The sequence below is a fragment of the Lepisosteus platostomus genome, chromosome 15, assembly GCF_059453375.1.
Source record: "Lepisosteus platostomus isolate fLepPlt1 chromosome 15, fLepPlt1.hap1, whole genome shotgun sequence".
NCBI lineage: Eukaryota > Metazoa > Chordata > Actinopteri > Semionotiformes > Lepisosteidae > Lepisosteus > Lepisosteus platostomus.
The window spans coordinates 25,735,485-25,757,244 of NC_142625.1; the positions used below are offsets into that span (position 1 = coordinate 25,735,485).

The 21,760-nt window shown below is 47.1% G+C and overlaps 1 protein-coding gene across 4 annotated transcripts in view; it reads right to left on the reverse strand.

Moving 5' to 3' along the window:
* Positions 1-21,760, reverse strand: part of slc12a5a (solute carrier family 12 member 5a) — a 183,487-nt gene that overhangs the window by 136,975 nt on the left and 24,752 nt on the right. The window contains exon 1 of one of the 4 annotated variants that reach the window (XM_088607695.1): positions 19,540-20,109. The exons of the other annotated variants lie outside the window; for them this stretch is intronic. The gene's annotated coding sequence lies outside the window, so the exon portion shown is untranslated. Of the gene's footprint in view, positions 1-19,539; positions 20,110-21,760 lie in introns of those variants that run through there. 4 annotated transcript variants of the gene reach the window in all.

Here is a 21,760-nt window from a genome sequence, read left to right on the forward strand (position 1 = left end):
TGAACATGAAGGTTTACTAGTAACACACAGGTGAATGCTCTGTGAATACAGGTGATGTCATTAGTGGAATATCACAAGGATCTGTATTTGTAACACTGCTGCTTTTATATTACATCAATGGACAGAATTCTGGGATAGTATTTTACAGTGGATGCCCTCGCAGATGATACGAAAAGAGGAAGATTATCAAAAAACTGTAGGAGCTGCAAAGGAAATCAAAACAATTTGAGTGACTCGAGATTAGGCAAACACCTGGCGGATGGTCTTTGAAGCAGACAAGTGCAGGGTATTACACACCGGGAACAAAAGCAAAATATACATGTGAGATATATCAAACTCGGCTAACAGGTAGAATCTGCTTAGGAAAAAGATTTAGAGCTGGTGGTTTCAGTTTTTTGGGGGGGTTATTAACATTTATGGTTAAATGTTTATTTTTTATTGTTAAAATCCTAATGTGTGCACTGTTTTACAACATTTAGAATACTGTGTTCAATTTTGGTCACTGTGAGATATAAAGACATAACTGCTCTGGAGTCAGTCAAGAGAAAAGCAACATATCAAGGAATAACAGGGCACACACACGCACGCAGGGAATTTAGAGACTGAACTTATTCCAGCCTGTATGTTTTTGCAAAGCAGGAGGAAGCCATATGGTCATGTGAGAACTCCACACACAAAGCCTGAAATCAAACCCAGGACTGAAAAACTGTGAGGCGGCCATAACATCCACCACACCACTGTGCCGACCCAACAGGTGTCATTTTAGCCACGATCCCTGCCAGGGCCTGTTAAAATACTCCCAACTCCATTCTTTTTTAACCATATTTATGATACCAAATCTGACTCCATGTTGTCAAGGGGTCTGAGAGTTTCATAACTGCTCTACTGGATCATAAAAAGGTGTCCAGTATTTCTTTACAACTCTTATTTAACGAACGGAATAGGTCTCCTTGGTGTGACTGAGGTCTGGAAATACAGCTGCTGTGCTCCGCACTGCTATCGCTGTCTTCACTCTCCCGAATTTCTATTTTCTTCACAGAAGAATGGGATCAAAACCTTGCTGCGAGAAAACCAACAACGCAAAAATTGACCATGAAAAGCAGCGTTTAGCGCCCATCCCCTTGAGTTTAAAGGATGAGACTCTCGCTCAGCAGAGGTGAAGGCTGCTCTTTCTGTGGAGGCTCCGCCTTTGGGTTACAGTACCCTGTACGTCAGGAAGTTCACTTCAAAACCACTGAGGAGGCGGACAGGAGGGTTAAAACAAGGCTACCAGTGGTACGAGACACTACTTGGACATAACAAGTTGAAGGTAATTAAACTAATGAGTCACCATCAGAGGCTTTCAGGGGCAGACTCTAATGCGTCTGAAAGGAAGTGGCCATTAAAATATTTTTTTCGCTAATTAACGTCCTTATTGGTGGCTTTCTGCCTTTTAATTGAAGATCTGACTCTAAACAAACTGACGTGCTTCCCACTTGAACGAGGACAACAAGTAATGAACAGACTCCACAAACATGACAGGTTTGTTTTTAATTATGCCCCTGATGAAGGCGAACAAGAGACCTGTGTTCTCAAGACAGTATTTATAGGACCAAACAAGGCAGCCTGAGAACGAAGACTGAGTGGCGGCTTAACGTGACACGATCTAGTCTCAGAGCACTCACCACTGAGTCTGCAACCGCAGAGGAGAAAGATCATCCATGGTTTCAGCCATACAAGATTTCAGTCATGATTCAATGTTACCACTGGGTGGATGGGAAGCCTCCTGTTCACAAACTTAGCCGCCATCTCTAGCACCTAGTTCGTGAATGAATCACCTGGCAGGTGAGTTCACCTTTGCACGAACCTATTCTGAGTAAAATCTACAAAGACAATCTAGAGGAAATGAGCACAGATTTACATTTTTGGCTTCATCTGCCCAGCGTACTATATACAAGAACGTGTTGCTGGTAAAAACCCGATATGTAATTTGCATTGACATGACAGGATTTTTTTTTAAGAGAACGGCAGTGGTTCTTGTGCAAACTTGTATTATCAAAAAAAAACACTTTTCAGTCCCTGTGAGCAAAACTGTACCAGCCCATAATTACAGAAGACAGAAAGACAAAGAAGACCTATTTTGCTGTCGGATTTATTTTTGGATTAAAATTTACATGAAGTAATCACTCTGTGCAGAAGAAGAGCAGGTAGGCTGATTTCATGCAGCAAGGTGAGCACACATGACATTGTATGAGATAGAGCTTACCAGCTCCATATCTCAACCTGTCATGCAGCCCCCACTCACTGCCTTAAAAAAGATGGAGAGCAGAGTAGCACCCCATCACAACAGTGTTACCAGGCTGTAGCCTGACCTCTTCAGACCTCGGACACTAAGCAACGCTGGGTCTTGTCTGTACTGGGATGGTACTCTAAGGACAACTAAGTTACAGCTGCAAGCGGTATTAATTGACCAAATAGGTAGCACTCTTCTCTCCAGCCCAGAATTTCCAAGCCAATGCCCCAGCATGGTGGGTGAATACATGCTGTCCATCAGATAAGAGGGTACACTGAGGTCTTGAACACCTGGTCTTTCATAAGCCAATAGCACTGCTGGTGAGACCAGGGATGTTAACCCTGGAGTCCTGGCCTCTCTAAAGTTCCCTCTTAATTAAACTGGTGAAGTAGTTTCTCACTTCCCCATCTGCTCTCCTGGATAGAGGGGCTGCTGGTACAGGATAGTAGATGAAATGTGTCCCCTATACAGTGTAAAGTGCTTTGGGATCATTTGGGATGAAAAGCACAATGCGAATATAAGGAATCACTAATTGCCCGGCATGGTGCAACACATGCACAAAGCACTATTCTCATGCACTGAGAAGCACTGCAGTACTTTAGTGTATATTAAACTGAAGTGCATTATAGTGTCTGGCTGCAAATGCATGTTCTTTCCAAGGTAGTGATACTGCAGTCTCCGAGTTCAAGATGGATAAAGGGTTAATACTATTACAAATCATCACATGACTCTCACAACATCTACTGGCACTGCTCTTGGCCACCACAGCCACTAGAGCTCAGAGCAATATCATATGAAGTCAACAAGAAGGGAGCTCCACCACTATGGAAATTGACTGGAAGGGTCAACTGATTAATATGAGAAGGTCAAACGAGCCATCATCTGCACGGCAGTCCATATTTATCTCTCAATCATACGCATCACTTCAATTCTGTGCCTGCAAAAAAAAAACACTCATACGACTCTGATGTGACGATCATGGCATCAAGTTTAATTTCCCGCAGCATCAGAAAGCCCCCCTGAAGCGATAGCTGCGCAGCCCACTTGCACATCCACAGCTCGTTCTGTCCTGGAAACCCCCGGTGTCCAGGACTGTCACCCGGAGTCCAGCCCGCTTGGGATCTCTCAGTGCAGTCTGTTCTCTGTTGCCAGTGTCCGCCGGGACGGGCTCTCCTGCTCTCTTTCTTTCCCGTTTATTTATCAAATCTTTTTAATTGCAGAGTAAAGGAGAGGCACTGCGCCCCGGCGCCTCCATCGCCTGCCATCGGCGTCCCGTCCTCCAGCAACATTTCAAAGGCTCCTTCTAACCCCAAGGGGGTTTGCTAGACTCTTATTAACTTGTAAATTTATTCCCGTTTTCTCCTTAACATTCCACCGCCAAAACACACGGCTCATTTTTAATAAATGAGCCTGATTTACCAGGAACATCTTCGGAGCTCATCTCCTGCGCACTGAATATTCATCTCCTCGGAAAAGGAGGTACCCCTTCTCTGCGTCTTTGCAGGGCTTGTGCGACATGTTTCACGGGCAGCAAAGACAAACTCTAGAGAAACCGTCCTCAGCTCAATTTCCAGGAGGCCACTAGCTGTCTGAGTCTGCTTCAACTAGCTCTTTCAATCCTTCTCAACTATGGATTGATTTCCACGAAAAACCACAAATACAGCTGGCACCACGTACTCACAGTGGTTGTTCTGTCTCAGCTGGGTTAAAGTACTTCTGAATATAAAAGCCAGGCTCTGGCAAAGAAGTGTCAGAGTGGTTTGTTGCAGGCAGCAGTGTGGAGCAGTGGCCAGGAAACTGGAGGGCTCTTGGTTCAAACCCAAGCCGAGACACAGCTCCTGTACTCTTGAGCAAGGCACTTCATCCAAACTGCTCCAGTAAGATACACAGAGAGATAAAGGAGCGCAAATGTAAGACTGCTTTGATAAAAGTGTCAGCCAAACTAGTAATTATCCAACGATGCCTCAAAGGACAGAGCAGTGACGTTGGGAGCCCTGCTCCTTTCCTCATGGGCACTTGTCAAGAACTGAACTCTGGAATGCGCCATTTAAAATAACCAAACAAAACAACATCTTTTAAATGCAGCAGCACTTGCACTGCTGAGAGAAGTTGGTAAATGGCTGCAATTGAACCAATAACAAGCGTATTAAGGTCCTTAAGAACTGAGGTGGGATTTAAACCTTTTGACACATCTGCCCTGCCTCTACCAGCACAGCCCAGCAGGATTTATCAGTCTCTCTCAATCTCCAGTACCTTTAAACACACTTTCCAGTCCTAGACCTCTAGGGGGTGACAGATGACTTGTGTTCCCGCTAGGCTCTCAATGACTTCAGTGGACAAATCCTTTGCTTAATTAAGCTTCTGCAGTGTTGTTTTCAGCTCTGAAAAAGTTGCAGATATTTCACTCGGATAATACAATTTTCCGGAGAACTTGAAAACCTCCAACAGTTTTAGTGCTGAAAACAACTGACAAAGCTCTAATCCAACAAATTACTCATTCAGTAGGGAAGGAATCCAATTAAGTAATTGAGAGCTCAGCGGGACTGAAAAGTCAGAAGACACGCTGGGGTCCTGGGGATCAAGATTGGGAAGCCCAAGAATATGATCTGAAGAGACCAACAGGGCAAATAATGAGTTCAATTAGGCAATTAAGATCTCAGGAGGGGCAACAGAAACGAGAAGCAGAACTGCTCCTCGGGAACAACGAATTTCTGGTGTTCATTTCATCTGAGCTCTCCGTCAGCTGACAGAATGTATAATTTTTCGCATTTTATTTTTCTCCACATCTTTAATCGGTGGCCAACTGAATACGTCCAGGAACTCCGGTGACTGGGATCTACAGGAATCTGACTGGGATCAACAAGTCAAGGTGAACCTGCGGTGAACTCAGGTGCAGGGCTGACAAGTTACAAGTTAGACTGCAGGACGCACCTGTGTTCAACAGGGAAGGCGTCTATAAATGGAGATGTGGGAATGAAAAAGACAGAAACACCCAAGTGGGTAAGAAGACGGGCTGCACAATTGACAATGCATTAGTCCTGTGGCTAAATTAGAGGGAGTGCTGCCAGACCCTGTGCTATTGAAAGGCCATTGATCCTATGTTTTTCTGTCTCTCCCTGCTCCAGAATACGATGGGAATTACCGAGCGATCTTTCCGCCAGTGTCTGATTTACACAATTCTCCCTCTCCAGCCTTCCCAGCCTGCCTTGTAGAGACTCTAGTGCAAAACGTCAGACCAGCACAAGATCTGGAGTACTTGCACACGCAACATTAATGTTCAGGTTTTTGTTTTCTCCTGTTAAACACTGTCTTTCCAGTGTTCAATCTTTTAGCGTACAGACATACTATAAAAGCAGACTGGGAGGATAATCAAGTATGGACACGAAACAAGAATGCTTTTTTTGTCCAGCTCTGCAATGTTCTCAGACTTATCTTCCATAAAAGTCTTGAGTCTTAAATTGCCTCTTCTGGGGTTGAATAAAGTATTTGATTTGATTTTAACAGAACCACGTTAACGTTACACCACACTCCAGTAAAAATGGTGAATTCTTACACTGTCACAGGTCCCTGGTTTTCCAAAAGTATCCTCTCAGTTTGGGGCCCTAATTCTGTCTGTTTTCATTTGAAGCCTGTGCTGCCTGAAGTGCAATAAACAGAAACGGCTATGCTTGTGCATCTCTAGGAGTAGGGGAAAAAACCATTACGTCAAATGTCTCAGTGTTAAGGAAGACTTACAGTATAAGACACTCTGACTCATACACACATTTCTGTTTTAATCAGCGCTCAGAACAGCTACAGACGGCTGTTTTTATACAGCAGACTGGGGAATGGCTGCTATCTCTAATTCATGAAAGAACATCTCCCCCTGGACGTTTCTCACAACGAGATAGTAAATCTCAAATGAACCGAATCCAGGAGAGGGAGATTCTCTCCTTTTTCTTCACTTCATTTTCCTTCCGCAGTAACCTCTGTCGACTTGAGAGGTGGCATCAACAGATGACTTTCTAAAGCAATCCTCTTAGGGGGGACTGTCTACAAGTGTCTCCTGCTCTGCAGAAAACTCCTTTAAAGATGGGGTAACAAGACTGCAGATGCAAAAACCTTCAGTGAAGGAACACAAAACAGAACGCCAACGATGCACAAATGAACACTTTACCACTCAAAGACAAAGACAGGCAAGTCCAGAGGTAAGGTTTGAAAATGTTAGGAAATGTCTTCATAAGGCACTACGAGAACTAAAAGAATTGTCAACAGGAATAGATTACGATGATCATTGCCGGCTGCCACGTCTTTTACAGAAGGGACTCCTTAGCAATCCTCTACATTGCTGCATGACAACTTTGGACCTTGTGGATGGATTAAGGTCTCTCGTTAGAAGTTTAGCCACACCAGGAGAGGGCTCTGTTCACACCGGCTTCTGCAGAGTTCACTGCTCAAATCATTTCCAGACCCCTGCAAACCTCAGTGTGAAATCAGGCAGCATTTATTCATCTTTATGTATTCAATCTGCAATAGATACGCTTCTGGACTGACTTTTTGTCGCTGCGACAGACAGACCCTGCCTCTCCGAGGTGGCCTCGTCACCAGGCCCATCTGCACTTCACGATTTCTCACGCTCTTGTTCACGTACGCACTAGTCCTGTTCGGACTTCATGAACAGCCCTCACCCTCAATACCGCGGTATATTCTCACACGCTCTCGGCTGGGAGACAGCACAGGAGAGAAGACCCACCGCAGCTTCGCTCTCTGCGGAGAAGTGCTCTGTCAGGTGGAGCCCCCCCCCCCCCCTAGGATCCTGGCTCCCCTTCCAGGGAGGACTGTGCAGGGGTTACAAGCTCCGGGGGGTCTGCACGGAGCTCTTCACCTCTCGCTCTTCCCTCTCACTGCTCTCCCATCACCGATGCAAACACACCGACAATGCCTCCAACACGTGGACACTCGGACACCCCCACAGCTCCTCGTCTGGCCTGCCCCCACGAACACGAACACACACCTCAGGCTGCTTTCTACAGGATCAGGGGAGCTTTCTATCAAGTGTTGTTTCTCTTTCAAAGGGGGTCTTCTTCCACGAGAGCTCCAACAGGCCGGGTCACAGCTGCAGCTCATCGAAGCCCCAGCTCCCCGCAGCTGCGATGTCCCAAACCCACATCTACACGCAGCCTGTCGCTCACTAGTTCGGAAGAGACGCAGAATACATCTGGTATACTGTGGGCGCGACAGCGTGTGCGAATTGGATATGGCTCATGTGTTCATGCCGTGATAACAATCAGCACTGCTTCAAACCAGCACGGGGCACTGTGGAGTACTGGTCAGAGCCAGGGCTCTGGGCTGAAGTCTCACGACCCCAGTGCAGATACAGCTGTTGCACTCCAGAGCAAGGTACTTTCCTAGGACACCCAGCTCTAAAAATGGGTACCGGCCACGCTGGGAATTTAACCTGCAATGGACCAGTATCCTCCACCAGGGGGAGTCTTATACTGTACCATCAGTCCTCCTGATGCCACAGATTCCAGCCGAAGCTCAGAGCCAAATGACACTTGTGAAGGACTGCGTACACACAAATGTGGTCAACAAAGGGTGCTATATGTTCTGAAAATAAACTTATCTATTGGATATTATATCATGGGGTTTCCCACAGCAGGGAAGATGCCCATTTAATTCATTTTTACAATGAAGTGGGCAGTTTGCCCAAAGTGGAACTGCTAATCTTACTGCAGAACAGCCACTCTCCACCCTAATTTTCTTCCACAGCAGAAATCTATTGAGACTCCAGGAGACACAGGGGTCTTGGGCATAGCCCTAATTCAAGCCTCCCCTCTGGACCAGGCCCCATGCTCTGATTTATACTGCAAAGGCAGTGGGAGATGGGAGCAAGACAACAAAGCCATCCATTATATGTGGCCAAGCGCGCTCAGTGCTGCAGCTCAGAGTCACACCGCTGGACACAGACACAAAACGAACCTGACTGAGACCTGCACGCCTTCCACAGAGGGGTGTCTCTGTTCATTTCGTGAGTGTACTTTGTTTTTAAGATTTTTTCGATGTTTCCAAATTTAATAATTGAGTCTTAACCACCTGAGGCAGAAAAGAACACTAAAGTCATTATTTGTTCTGATCTCGGATCTTATCGTTCTCGAGGGAGAATTAAACCTTCTGACCTCTTTAAGGCAGCTCTCCTGGCTGCGCCGGCGGGCTTTTTCATAAGAAGCTGGAAGTAAAGTCATCCTTTGAAGAGCAAAACTGTCATACAGTATGTCCTGGCCCGCGTTCTGCCCGCTGTGCCTTTGCTTTATACAAGATCTTGTTCTGAGCTGCAAGATACAGAGGTGACATTTCTGGCGAGGATCTGCTAAGTGCATATGCGCTAGCCTGGGACATGTACTGTAAGTAAGGGGTAGGATGCATTAGTACTGGGAAAAAAATTCTGTAATGCATTCTCCACATTCGCCGCAGCTGACTTTAATTACGGTTTTTCCTCCATCTGGGAACAGCACTAATCGCCGGGCCCCACTTTCCACTGTCTTGGAGAGCACTTGACACTTGTGCATTGAGAGCTGGAGGGAACTTAGCACAAATAGAAAGGAGCTGTTGTGTTTTACAGCAGAGAATGCAAAGCACTGTAAGTGAGTGAGGCAGGAGACTTATAAATAACCGGGGGCAGAAGGGCCTGAATCTCATGTGATAAATTATAGAACGAGACGGCACTGTGCTGTAGCTCCACACGTCGACACCGATGGCCCTGGTCTACAGACCCAAGCGTGGTACAAAGCTCTAGAGTCTGGGCAGGCTTCTGCAAAGCCTGTACACACCTTGATAGGCCCGCGATTCCTGTCTCAATACACAGGTGCAAAGCATTCTGGATACTCAAGTCAGATCATGGGGCGATAAGGAAATATAGAGGTGCGCTAAACACTAGGACAAAGATGGTTTCATCTCACTGTGTGCAAGTTATAGATATAGTTTAGACGTGGTGACTGATCTTGCAGAAATATATGGGAGCATAAACAGCATTTCAGCTTTCGTAGCTAATCTTCTGCCATTGGTTTAAAATTAGCAACATGCACCGGTGATCCAACTCCTAAGCCCTTTTTTCTCACTACGAGCCTTGTCCCCTGCACTGTCTCTCATATGGTTAGTACAGTGACCTGCACACATCATGCAAAACCTCCACTGTGAACACTGCATTGCTGCTAGGTCCAATCTAATAGCACTACCTACCTACACAACTACAAGTAATTTTGTTGTGAACACGGTTCACTTTCTGCCCTCAGAAACAAGAAGGAGAACACCCAAACTCTCAGGTCATGTCTTTAATTACTGGGTCTTCTTCTGAGAAGCACTGGGGCAAGGCTCAGCCATGCAAATGCTGGTAATCACTTCTCTGAACTGCACAGTGGCAACCACAGACAGCCCAAAATACACATATAACCCTCCCTGCTCCATTTAAATCTGTTTGCTTACTCATTGGGCCTGAACACTTTTTAATTCAATTTTTGCTTTGTGCATCACAAGGACATGATCATTTGGGTGTTTCAGATCCCTTAGAGAAACACAACCTAGCTCTGCATACTGAACATATGCAGCTCTGTCTGTGTTGCACTCAAACAGCCCTCTGTCATGGTTTTTCTCCAGGCTGTGAATGAGTGAATTAATTTGGCATAAAACAGAGTTGCCAGTTTAGACTGCAGTTACTAATTTTATTTTTTTATCCCGAATGATGCGCTGCAAAATACAAACACAATAGGATCTCCAGTTTGTAAGTCTTTTACCTTTACCACCATGGAAACACCTAAAACCTTCCACACACGTTCATTTTCCAATCCAATGAAGGGAAGAATAATCAGGTTCAGGACATAATTAATCACCAGTCTGCGTTTAGAACTGGCTGCACTCCACGTAATGGAATTAAATGATAAATCTATGTAAAAGCATGAGTAATAATCATGCAGTGAATGTATATGTAGCTGTATTCTAAAGTGTAATCCAGGAATAAAGATGACAGAGAGCTCTTTAAGTGTTTTTTCACTCCACTGAAGACAGGCAGGGATCACTCACGACTGGTTGTTAAACGGTCCACACAAACAACAGCTAAAGCATATGCCTTTTCACACAACATAAACATGGTTTTCAACCAGGACAGTATCCAGACGGCTGAGAGATGGCCTAATTTGCCAAATGAACCGCAACCCCGAACAACAGGATGAGATCTCAGAGAGATCCAAGAGTCAAGGGTGCAACTGACAGGGCACACACATGGAGAGAACACGTGGCACATTTCAATATATGCTGACTAAGCAGCTAGATCTACATTAACAAAATCAGCAGTGCCAAAATGATTAACAGAGGATACGCCATTGCTGATCTTAAGCAGTATAGCTCAAACAATCATTCTAGGAAGTCCTTATCCCGACTCTGGGGATTATCAGGGTTAGTTAACTATCACCAGAATGATTAGAAGTCACACAAGTTGCCCAGGCAACGTGGAGTGCATTAGGCAAAATCATTTCATCCCATGATCTGCAGTTCTAGATCAATCCTGCCATGGTTAAAGTAACAGAACCACTTTGTTAGCAACAGTGAACTAAGTGGAACTAAAAAAGCCCTTAATTAACGTGACGTAACTCAAGGAAAACAGAAGCACATACAGTACATTTGGCTGATGTTTTATTAATTCTGTTTTTTTTATCTTCGGAAATGCAATAACATGGCTGTGCACTGTACAGTACTGCCTTATCTTTCGGTTCAGTACCCTGGAATGCAGAAGTGGGGCAGAGTACATACAGCTCTCCTACCCAAAGCTCGTACCAGCACTAACATCACTGGGACAGCCCGCCTCCACTCATGTCCAAATGAACTCCATCGCTTTCTAAAATTACACTCCATAAATGGCACAACAAATGAGCGATATGAAATGGGCAGGCAGTGGAAACTACACGGCTGTAGCTCTCCACTCAAAGGACTGTGTACATCGCGATGCAAACAGGAGATGCAAAGGAATGCTAACACTCCGACATCTCTGCCCAACGCTTACAGCACTCAATCAAATGAGCAGCCTCAGACGGGAGACCGTAGCGTAGATTTATTTAATCAACGTGCGCGACTTACAATCCGCGTCCGCTGGTTGCATCGGAACAAAACTAAATCAGAATCATGCATGCACCGAGCGACGCCCCCTGACCCCACCGCTAATGTGAACCACAGTGAAACTGACAGGCCAATTATGGGATCTGCAGCCCTGCAGGAAAAGGGGACTAAACAGCTGGAGCGCCAGTCAAAAGGAAGGCAGGCTGCGTCGGTGTCTTATTGAGCGGTGTGGTTTTCGCATGTTGTTTGATGCGTAAACCGATTGCTCAAGATGGGGTCACGAGGGAACCCCCAATCAATGAAGCCGACAGAGAGCCTGACATCAGAACACACTGATCTTGCTGCAGGGGATTCCTGTTTCCATTTTTAAAACCACGGCTACTGTTCCAAACACGCGTGACATAGCTGAATCAGCTGTTTCAAAACCATGCAGATGTGAAGCGATATCCCATACTGGTGGGTTTTTCTCCTTTTCTTCTGAGACCTAAGCAATACTGAGCTGAAGGATTCCCACATCCAGAATGGGGAATACGGTTTTTCATGAATCCTTATCTTAAAATACAGGTCTCCTTATTAAAGAAACGGCCAGAGTGGCTCAGCCGACACAGGTACACACTCTGAGGTAAGAGGAAGTTAGGTTCTATGATGCAATGTCACAGGTTTGAGTTTGGGTCACCTGACAAGCCAACTCACACAGGCATTCTGGGATGAGGAAGGGATTGGCATTGAATTATAATTATACTCTTCTTATTTATTGTTATTGTCATCCTGTAAAGAGCTTTGAGAAGCCACCTTTAAAGGCGCTATATAAAATAAAGTTTTATTATTATTATTATTATTATTATTATTATTATTCTTGGGAGTTTTCTGGAAAACAGCCACTTCTGCTCCTTCCTTGGCACCTGACCTGCAGGCTTGCCATGATGTCACTGAGAGATGCACTGGTCCTCCAATCAGAAACACCTCTCCTGTCAGGTGCCGGATGTCAAAAGTTTAGGAAGTGATTAGGGCTTTACAGGTCCTACAGAAACAGGAGTTGCTGCTGTGAGCCTGAGATATAAAGCTGCTCCAATAAAATTAAAAAATGTTTTGCAAACATGTGGTCTGTTTTTCCTATCATAGGATGGATAGGATTTTTCCTATGATGAGGATGGTGAAACCGCTTGCAAGGGTACTGCTCCCTACATCTACAGCACACGGGAGCACAGAGGGCAGCCGAACGGAGAGGGATGGAGGACCAGGGAGTAGGAGGAAGAGAGAGTGAAAGAGGCTCACAAGGGACACAAACCGTCAGAGCACGGGACGAAAAGCAAGCCCATCAATTTTCAAACAAGTTCCATTTAAAAGGATCCCCTGCCACGCACGCTCTTCACCAACGCTGCATCATTTATAACCCTTTTCCATTAGAGGAAAACATCTGCCATGGTGACTTAAGAGTGCTGGTGGAGAAGGAGAATTTCTGGGGCCTTGAGCTGGTTCTGTGCGTGGGCAGTGGAGAAGCAGGAGGGAAGTCTGTAGCAGGCCAGTGGGGAGCCTGTACACAGTGAATTACAATCAGGCCTGGACTAGAACGGACTCTGAACCAGGCACGCTGCAAGAAAATCCCATTTTGCAATGCACACACTTCTCAAGACACCGTTTTAGAGAATTCTCAATAGTTACTACACCACGACATTTTACAGTAAGGTCCTGCACCTGTCTATCTGCAGTGCTCTTTGCTGTACACTATCGTGCCTGCCTGTAATGGAAACTGACCTACTTTCCCCGAAAGTACTGTAAGATTATATAATGCTCTACAATGGTCCCTCTTAATACTGTAATTCTTATAATATTATAAGAATAAGCTGTACAGTATTTTACAGTATAGCTATAAATGTTAAAGTTGAAAAGAATACATGTGCTGCAGCTTCTGTGCCAGCAGGGAGAATTTTATCGGACAGGCCTCATTGGTCTTGCCAACACATGCAACAATTTATCTGAAAATTCCCTACTTCAGTTATTTGCAGAACGCAATTGTTTGAAGCGGGCAACTGGATTTGACAGCACGCCTGTGGTCTCACTTCGAACTTGGAGGAACTCTCGGGTGAGCGCGTGTTCAGTTCTCAGTCACAATGTCACATGGTCTCCGACACCCACGGCTCAGGCAGGCTCAGGTGGCTACAACGGCAGCTGTTTTCTGAACCCCAGAAGTGCTGCTTCATCCAGCTTATCTGCACAGCGCAACATGTTCGTCCTAGTATTTTATCCCATTTCACTCAAGCCCATCGAAACACCCCGGGCCTTCTTCAGATACCTTTTAGTGCCGAAGTACAGTATGTCATGGCATCTGGGAGCAATTAAACCTTCTGTCTCTTAGCCAGAGAAAAAGAGGCAATTTTAAATAACCTTTGTCATTCTTGTTTTCTAAATGAAATCCTTTCAAAGCCATTGCTTTCAGCCGCTAAATTATATCGATAAAGCAGTCCTTGGGCTCTCTGGAGATGAGTTAAGAGACATCTCAGGAGCCAAATGAAAGCTGGCTTAGGTCTACGATGCATGCCCAAGTGGTATAAAATGCCACACAGTCTTTAGAATAGTGTCTGTGCTTACAGACTATGTGTCTTCTTACTTTTCCTTTAAATACTGTTCTACCTTAACTGAACCCTCACTAATCGCTCCTATTCATTCAGATCAGACTAAGCGAGTTCAATTTATGCATTACATTTTTAAACTTTTTTTATTAATAGAATCTGTCAACACTTAGTTATCTACATTCAATGGTGGTTACAAATAACCAATACTGTTTTCGTCAAATGTTTCATTGTTGATTGTAAAATACAGTAGTTGTTGTTGCTGTTGTTGTTGTTCAAAGTACACCACCTACTTTCCCTTTGTTAAAATCAAATAAATACAAGAAAACAGAATTTAAATTGCCCACAAGAGCATACACAAAAGTATATATTCCTTGAATTATCTGGCAAGATTTCAATTCTAAATAAATTAAGCAAAGACCATTTTTTCTTTTCTATGAGGCACATAACATTTTCCTTTCTACTACAGTATGTAAATGCTGGCCAAAATACATTTTACATGTGATCTGAAACATTTTCACTGTCTACATCATCAACCCAGTCCAACAAAATCACAGCAAAAAGGATCAAAGACCCCTCTTGCTTTGTGCGTTTCAGCAGGACAGGCAGCTTTGAAAATATTGTCGAGCAGCATTAATAATCTGTTTTGTCCCGACAATCCTCCCAGAACATTACTTTAATCCACTCAATGTTTCAGCAATTCCCTAACTTCCTCTGCTTGGCAACCTCATTGCATATAACCAGTCTTGGAAGGAGCTGGCACTGAGCCGTACATACAGTACTAACGACCTTGAAATGGAGCAGCACTTCTCAGTGCAAACAACCCAGACAAATCTCTTTCTTTTGCACATAAAACAGAGTTGTGCATGCCATATGAAGCTCCTACACTGTATGGCAAAATGGGAGTTTCTCCTTCACTTGCTAAATGACTTTGGGAGCTCCATTACTCCACAGCACAGATCCACTGCTACGCTGTCAGACGGTACTGTTCCAGAGAGATTTCTTAAACAAGTACTGTTCTCAGCAAAGACTTTTACTGTATCGCCCTGAAGTGTTAATCCATGACTTATCACAGCATTATAAATTGAAATTTCATGATAAATATATTAAGGCAATAAATTAACAATGCACAAGACAATCCTACAGTTCAGGGCAAATTTTAGTGTTGTACGGATTTAAAGAAGTCATCTATTGTAGTGCACGTTAAGTAGAGATGTGGGCTGCCAGGTGCATGCTAGCCCAACAACCCCCCACCCCCACCCCCCCAACAGGTGTTTTCGTGTTTAAACATTTTTCTCTATGATTTTAAATGCTTGCTTTGGTTCATAATGCTGTGCCCCCAAACCTCTATCAGACACAAGTTGCCCCTGGCAGGAAAAACAACAACAACAGTCATTTACATTGGCAGATCATGGTGCTAAATTAACACATATTACTACGTACCTGGATTATGTCAGTAAGTGCTAAAAAAACATGATAAATATGGGTTTGAAAACACTGTGCTGTTAACAGTGCAAGTGACGCTGTATGTTCGTTAATCAACAAATGCAATTTCTTTCCAATGAATGCTTAACTGTTTTTTATCTAAAATTGTTCAGGTTCCAGGGAATACAGCTAAAAAACCCTGCCAGGAAGCCAATATAACTTTTAGAAATGTGCTTTGCAGTTCAATTGCAATTTTATACTATCAGTCCTGAGAGTGAGGTATAAAAATTCTTACATCCTTGAAATCAAGGAACAAAATAACTAATTTCCCACAACTGAAAACTAGAGCATGTCAACTAAGCAAGAATGTAAAAGCTAAGAATAATTGTCTATCATAATATAATATATTGTATTATAATTGTATTGTAATTATTATATTTGGGTCTAAAATAAAAAAAAATAATTATGTTATAAACATATCTATAATCATTTGGGTTTTTTTCTCTTTAACTAAACATGCATCAAGACTGACACAATTCTGTCTTGTGTTTAGAAATAGGACTGGCATTCTGTAATTTAATTAGTCCTGGCAACTGATATACAGATGTCAGCTGCTGTATGTATCAGTAGATCTATACATCTATTCCTCAAACACAGCTTCGTTCCTTTCATGCACTTCGTCATTGGAATGTTTCTGCCTCTTTGTATTTCATTAATTAATAGGTGCCCATCAAGATCTATTAAGTATTTAACGGTTTTGCATTTTATCTGGTATATGTTGGCTGCTACACTTTCAAGAGCTATGGGAAACACTGCTCACCAAAGGAAGTACAATCTTCTTGGAGACCTGCCTGTACTATGGTAAAGGTAGAGTAAATTTCGTCCACCATCTCTCTATGTGGTACTCCCTGAAGGCTACTTAAGCTCCTTGTGTACTGTGCAAAACTGAGGTCTATTGTTAACAGCTTTGCAGCAGTAGTAGCTGATGAGTTACACTACATCCACACGGCATCCACAAGGGATTTTAGACTATACTAAATGACTTATAACTCCAGTATGTGTGGCTCTGTGGCTAAGGATCTGCGCCTGTGGCTGGAAGGTTGCCGATTTGTATCCCGTGGTCAGCAGAGGAATTAGACTCTGTTGGGCCCCTGAGCAAGGCCCTTCACCCCAACTGCTCCAGGGGCACCGTAAAAATGGCTGACCCTGCGCTCTAAACCCCCGGCTTCTCTCCCTGTCTGTGTGTCTCATAGAGAGCAAGTTGGGGTATGCAAAAAGACAAATTCCTAATACAAGGAATTGTATATGGCCAATATATCACACAAACTTACTAAACCTGTCTGTGTAAACACTGTGCTTGTCCCACTCCAGAGCTCAAGTCTGCCTCCTAGTTTCTCACCAGTGATAGCCAGGGTTTTAAATTCAGTGCCAAAATCAGATTACAAGAAGAAAAGGGGACTGATATGTCCGGAGAGACACTTATCTATCCTGTAAACGGGTCTCTGCGAGGACTCGTGAAGTACAAACGTCAAGTCTCCCTATGTCTTGTTTGCACTTGGCAACCCCCAGGAGTGTAAACGTTCTCCAGATCACAGAATCGTGCTTCCCTGTTCATGACTTGGTAATGGGGATTTGTATTGCTGGCACGGAGACAAGCAGAGAGAGAAATAAGAGAGAGGAGAGGAGAGGGGAGAGATGAGGCAAAAGGTCGTCTTTCACGCAGCTGCCTTGGAGTGGCCTTTCACAAACCTGTCCTCCAGCACCTCAAGAACATCACGAGTGCTCCATGTGATTTTGACCGACCCAGTTATACTGCTTAAAAGGCACTGAACAAGCACTGTTCCAGGGCCTTATGGAATTATGTTGAAGGTTCATGTATCACCAGCAAGACTGGCGCCCCCAAGGCCCTAGTTTTTGTAGGGCTTGTGAGAAGTGGGAAATTGCGAGGGTATCACCACGTCCTGTTGGATATCCGACAGCCCCCCCGCCCACCCAAACTTCCTGTGAAGTGGGCCCTCTGCCCATTGGCTCCAGCCGGGCGTGGGCTGGTGCTGTGGGGGCTGGCAGTGGCGTGACCCCGAGGCGGCTGCGTGCTCTCCCCACTCCTCCTGTCCTTCCCAGGGGGACTGAGCCGCCCCTGTCCGAGCTGCAGGGGGGCGGGGGGGGGGGGGGGGTGAGAAACCGGGGAGGCGCGTGCCGTACTCGAGGGCCCCAGATGCGTGTGAAAGCATCGGATCCTCCGCAGTCATGCCGCGCGCTGCTCCGAATACCAATCACGGCCGCTGGTTGCCTTGGCAACAGCAGTCCTCTCTAACGCAGCAGTCAGCAGGCCCCGGCAGCAGATTGTTTTCTTTCGCAAACAAGCACTTCTCTCTCTTCCTCTGTCTTCGTTCTCCCCCACCACCGTCTCCCCTCCTCTCTCTCCCTGCTCCCCTCTCCTCTCCATTCTCCTCTCTCCCTGCTCCCCTCTCCTCTCTCTCCTCTCCTCTCTCCCTGCTCCCTTCTCCTCTCTCTCCTCTCCTCTCTCCCTGCTCCCTTCTCCTCTCTCTCCTCTCCTCTCTCCCTGCTCCCTTCTCCTCCATTCTCCTCTCTCCTCTCTCTCCCCTCTCTCTCCTCTCCTCACTGCTCCCCTCTCTCCCTGCTCCCCTCTCTCTCCTCTCCTCCCTGCTCCCCTCTCCCTCCCTGCTCCCCTCTCTCTCTCCTCTCCCTCCCTGCTCCCCTCTCTCCTCCCCTCTCTCCTCCCAGCTCCCCTCTCCCTCCTCTCCCCTGTCCTCTCTCTCGTTTATCTCCATACTCTCCCTGCTCCCCTCTCTCTCCTCTCCTCCCTGCTCCCCTCTCTCTCCTTGCTCCTCTCTCTCTCTCCTCTCTCTCCCTGCTCCCCTCTCTCCTCCCCTCTCTCTCCCTGCTCCCTTCTCCATACTCCTCCTGTACATTCATCTCCCCAGAAACCGCAGCAGTTCGCTGGTATTTCACTGACTGTGCTAATGCCAGAAGAAGAGACAGAGGGGACACTGGCTGGACGGCTGGTCAGACAGATAAGAGGAACAGACAGACGGACAGGTGGACAGATGACGGGGGGCTGGATGGACAAAGGCTGTAAAGCTGCTCAGATCTGAGCTCCTGTTCAAACACTACCTGCGGACAGTAACATTCGCCAAGCTCAATCACGCGGTTAGCCAGGCGTTAACAAAAATCATTCCCTATTTTCTCTGTGGGTAGGATGTGGGCAATCCTTCTATTCCAGAGTAAATAAAATAAAACAGACATGCTGTTTGCCCACGGAGGAGACTGAGCTCTGCGTCTTGTCTGGCTCCCTAGATCACTGACACTACTCTGTCAGTACTGGACAACAGTCACAACATTGTAAATTTAAAGACAGAGGACAGGCGCTGGACAGGCACTGGACAGACCCCCTCATTGCTGACTGACGAACAGGGTGAACCAAGCAGCAGAACTGAAGCCACCAGGCCCTGAGAGCCACTGACAAAGTCAACCCAACAGCACCGGGTCTTGCCGAGCAGCGAACCAGTGACCTGGGGGACAAGTTGAAGTAACACAGATCCTACAGCCACGGCTGAAAACAGGAGGGTTTTGAAGGTGTTCACAACTGTAGGTTACTGCAGTGTTTGGTAGTAATAATAATCATAATTAATTGCTTACACTTATATAGCGCTTTTCTGGACACTCCACTCAAAGCGCTTTACAGCTCCACCACCACCAATGTGCAGCATCCACCAGCATCCACCTGGTAGTGTAGGTGTTCAGAACAAACCTCACTGCCCTGCCTCTGAAGGGCATTCCCAGGAGTCCTTCGGGAGGCAGTCGGAGGAATCCTGGAATCGAACACCTGCTGACATCCGCATGCTTCACGAGTCTGCTTTTGTTTTCAACCTTTTCAGATGTTCTTGTGCCCACACGGTAACGTGCAGTAAGCGAATCCCAGCTACGGTACTGTATATCCACAACATCACAACACACATATACTGTATAGAGGATGGATATCAGAGCCTGGAAGTCCCTCCCTCACTCTTGGTAGTAAATATGCACCAGTGAGACGCCACTGTGTAATTAAGGTGCTGTTCCAGTACCATCACGGTATTATCGGTCATAAGGACACTTTAAAAATAACTCTATCACACATAAGAGTTGACACTATTTTGAGAGTAGTGCGAATAAAAGTTCCACTACCTTGTCTTACGTTTTCCAAAATACCAAAACAGTGACAGGGGTTCTAACACGCGTTCTTCAGAGAGCGCTTCACGGTGTGCGGCTACTTCTGGCCCGTCCTACACGTCCTACACGGACCGCACAGCCTCCAGCGCCTCACCGGGTCAGCAGCTGCTCCTGGTCCTGCTCCACTCCCGCCTCGCAAATTCTTCGAGGATATTTTCTCTCTTTTTTTTTCAAATAAGAACAGAAGTCCCCTTCTGTAGACAGGACATCCGGGCAGGGGGGGCGATTCTGGGCCCGGGGTCCAGTCGACTTTCCGCCTTCCCGCCCCCCAATACAACTCAATGTTTGTAGCGAGAAGCCGCCCCGCCTCAGAGCTCTGCCCGGTACCTCCCGAGTCCCGCGGCCCGGTTCCGGCCGGCTGGGTCGCCGCTGAAGGCGGGAGTGTCCGCGGTCTGGGAGCTGTGAGGGCGGCCGTGACTTCCGGTCATCTAGCGGCGGCAGTTACGTGTCACCTCCAGCGGCCGGGGGAGGGGGAGGGGCCTTCGGAAAGATTTACACCCACCATGTGTCACTTTGGGTCTTGATTATGCTCTTCTGCCCCCCCCACCGCCGTTTCTAACGTTGAGCCGCTCCGCTCGGTGTCTCCACACCGGTCCTCGCGCCCCCCTGGTAAGGGGGAAGCCGCGAGACCGCCTTGCGTGCGGCGCGAGGTCCGGCGCCCCGCGCGCTGCGCGTGCGCTCGCGGCGTTTCACCCTACGGGAGGCGGCGAGTAAAACATAAAAGTGTGCGTGCGCGCGCGTAACTAACACCTGATGTGCAAAAATGCCTAATTAAACATTTCTTAATTTTACAATGACAGGGTGCTCATCATCTACATCTGATAGTGTTTCACTGCCGGCTGTCCATTACGGCGCTGTGGAGAAAAGCCTGGGCGTTCAACTATTTCTTCTGGGACGTTCGTGGCCCTAACAATGTAACACGTTTTAGATTTCGGCCCGAGTCGTTTGTATCTTTTCCTCACGCAATGCGGAACGCTGAATTTTTTACGTTGCGCGATTAAACCTTACGTGGTCCTAAGCCTTCAACAAAATACTGTAACGCTTACGGCCGACAGGCACTGTGTAAGAGCCGGCGTACCCGAGCAGGTGACGTCACCGCCCTTCCCTGTGATAGCAGGACTACAGCTACTGGGCTGTGGGGAGATCTCTCTTTGGCTCACCGGGCTGGGTCCCTACAGAGTGACGCGGGAGTCCCGGGTTCGAGCCCCCAACAGTGGGGGGCTGACCTAATGCGGCAAGAGCGCCTGCCAAATGCCCCCGTTGCGTTACGACATTTTTTTCTTTCCTAGAGAAACACTGGGCCAGGATAAGCGGCCCGGCGATGGCCACCAGCGCCCCTGCAGTCCGGATCTGCGCCCAGCGCCCGGACAGGAGCAGGAGGAAACCCACAGTGGGCGACAGCCAGAGGTTACGGGTCTTCACTCAGAACCGCCTTGCCCGGCCCCTCCGAGGGCCAGAGATCCCGCTGCACGTCAGAGGTTTCTCGCGCAGAAGGCCAGGCGCGCCCGCGGCAGAGAGGACCCCGGCCCCCGAGAGGAACCCGGCCCCCGAGCCGCGCAGTGGCAGTGTGGGAGCCGGGGCGGGTCACAGACACGGGCGCGCGGGACAGACAGGGCAGCTTTGGAGACCCGCTGCCTTTCCGAATCACTGCCCGGGCTTACCGGCCTGTCACCCCGGGGGCCCGGACACGAGAGATGTGGGTCGGGACCGGCAGTTCGGCAGGCAGGCAGGCAAGAGGTGTCGTGGCGTGTCTCCCGCCGCTGCGCCCTCTGCTGGTTGCCTCGGGTATCGCTCAGCCCCGGGCGGTCGCCGTCGCCCGTCCTCTCGGTCCGTCTCGATCGGGTTCCTATTGACCAGTTTGACCTTGTTTTGCTCCGCTGTTACCCCTCCCCAGATGAGCACTGGGACTCTCCCAAGAGATCACTGCCCCTCCCAGCAACACAGCACCCTTGAGCAGGAGGTCCTCAGCGGCGCGCTGAGCCGCAGGATCAAATATTCAGTCCGCGGTCACGGGTACAAACGAGGGGGGAGATTGAGCCGTCCAGCTCGCCTGACTGCAACATCCAGGAACCTCGTTAGAGGCCTTGTCTTGGCGATTCACAATCCTCAACACGGCCTTTCAGTCTGCTCTACAGCACGGGCGCTCGCGGGAGCCGTTTAAAGCCCCAGCTCGGCA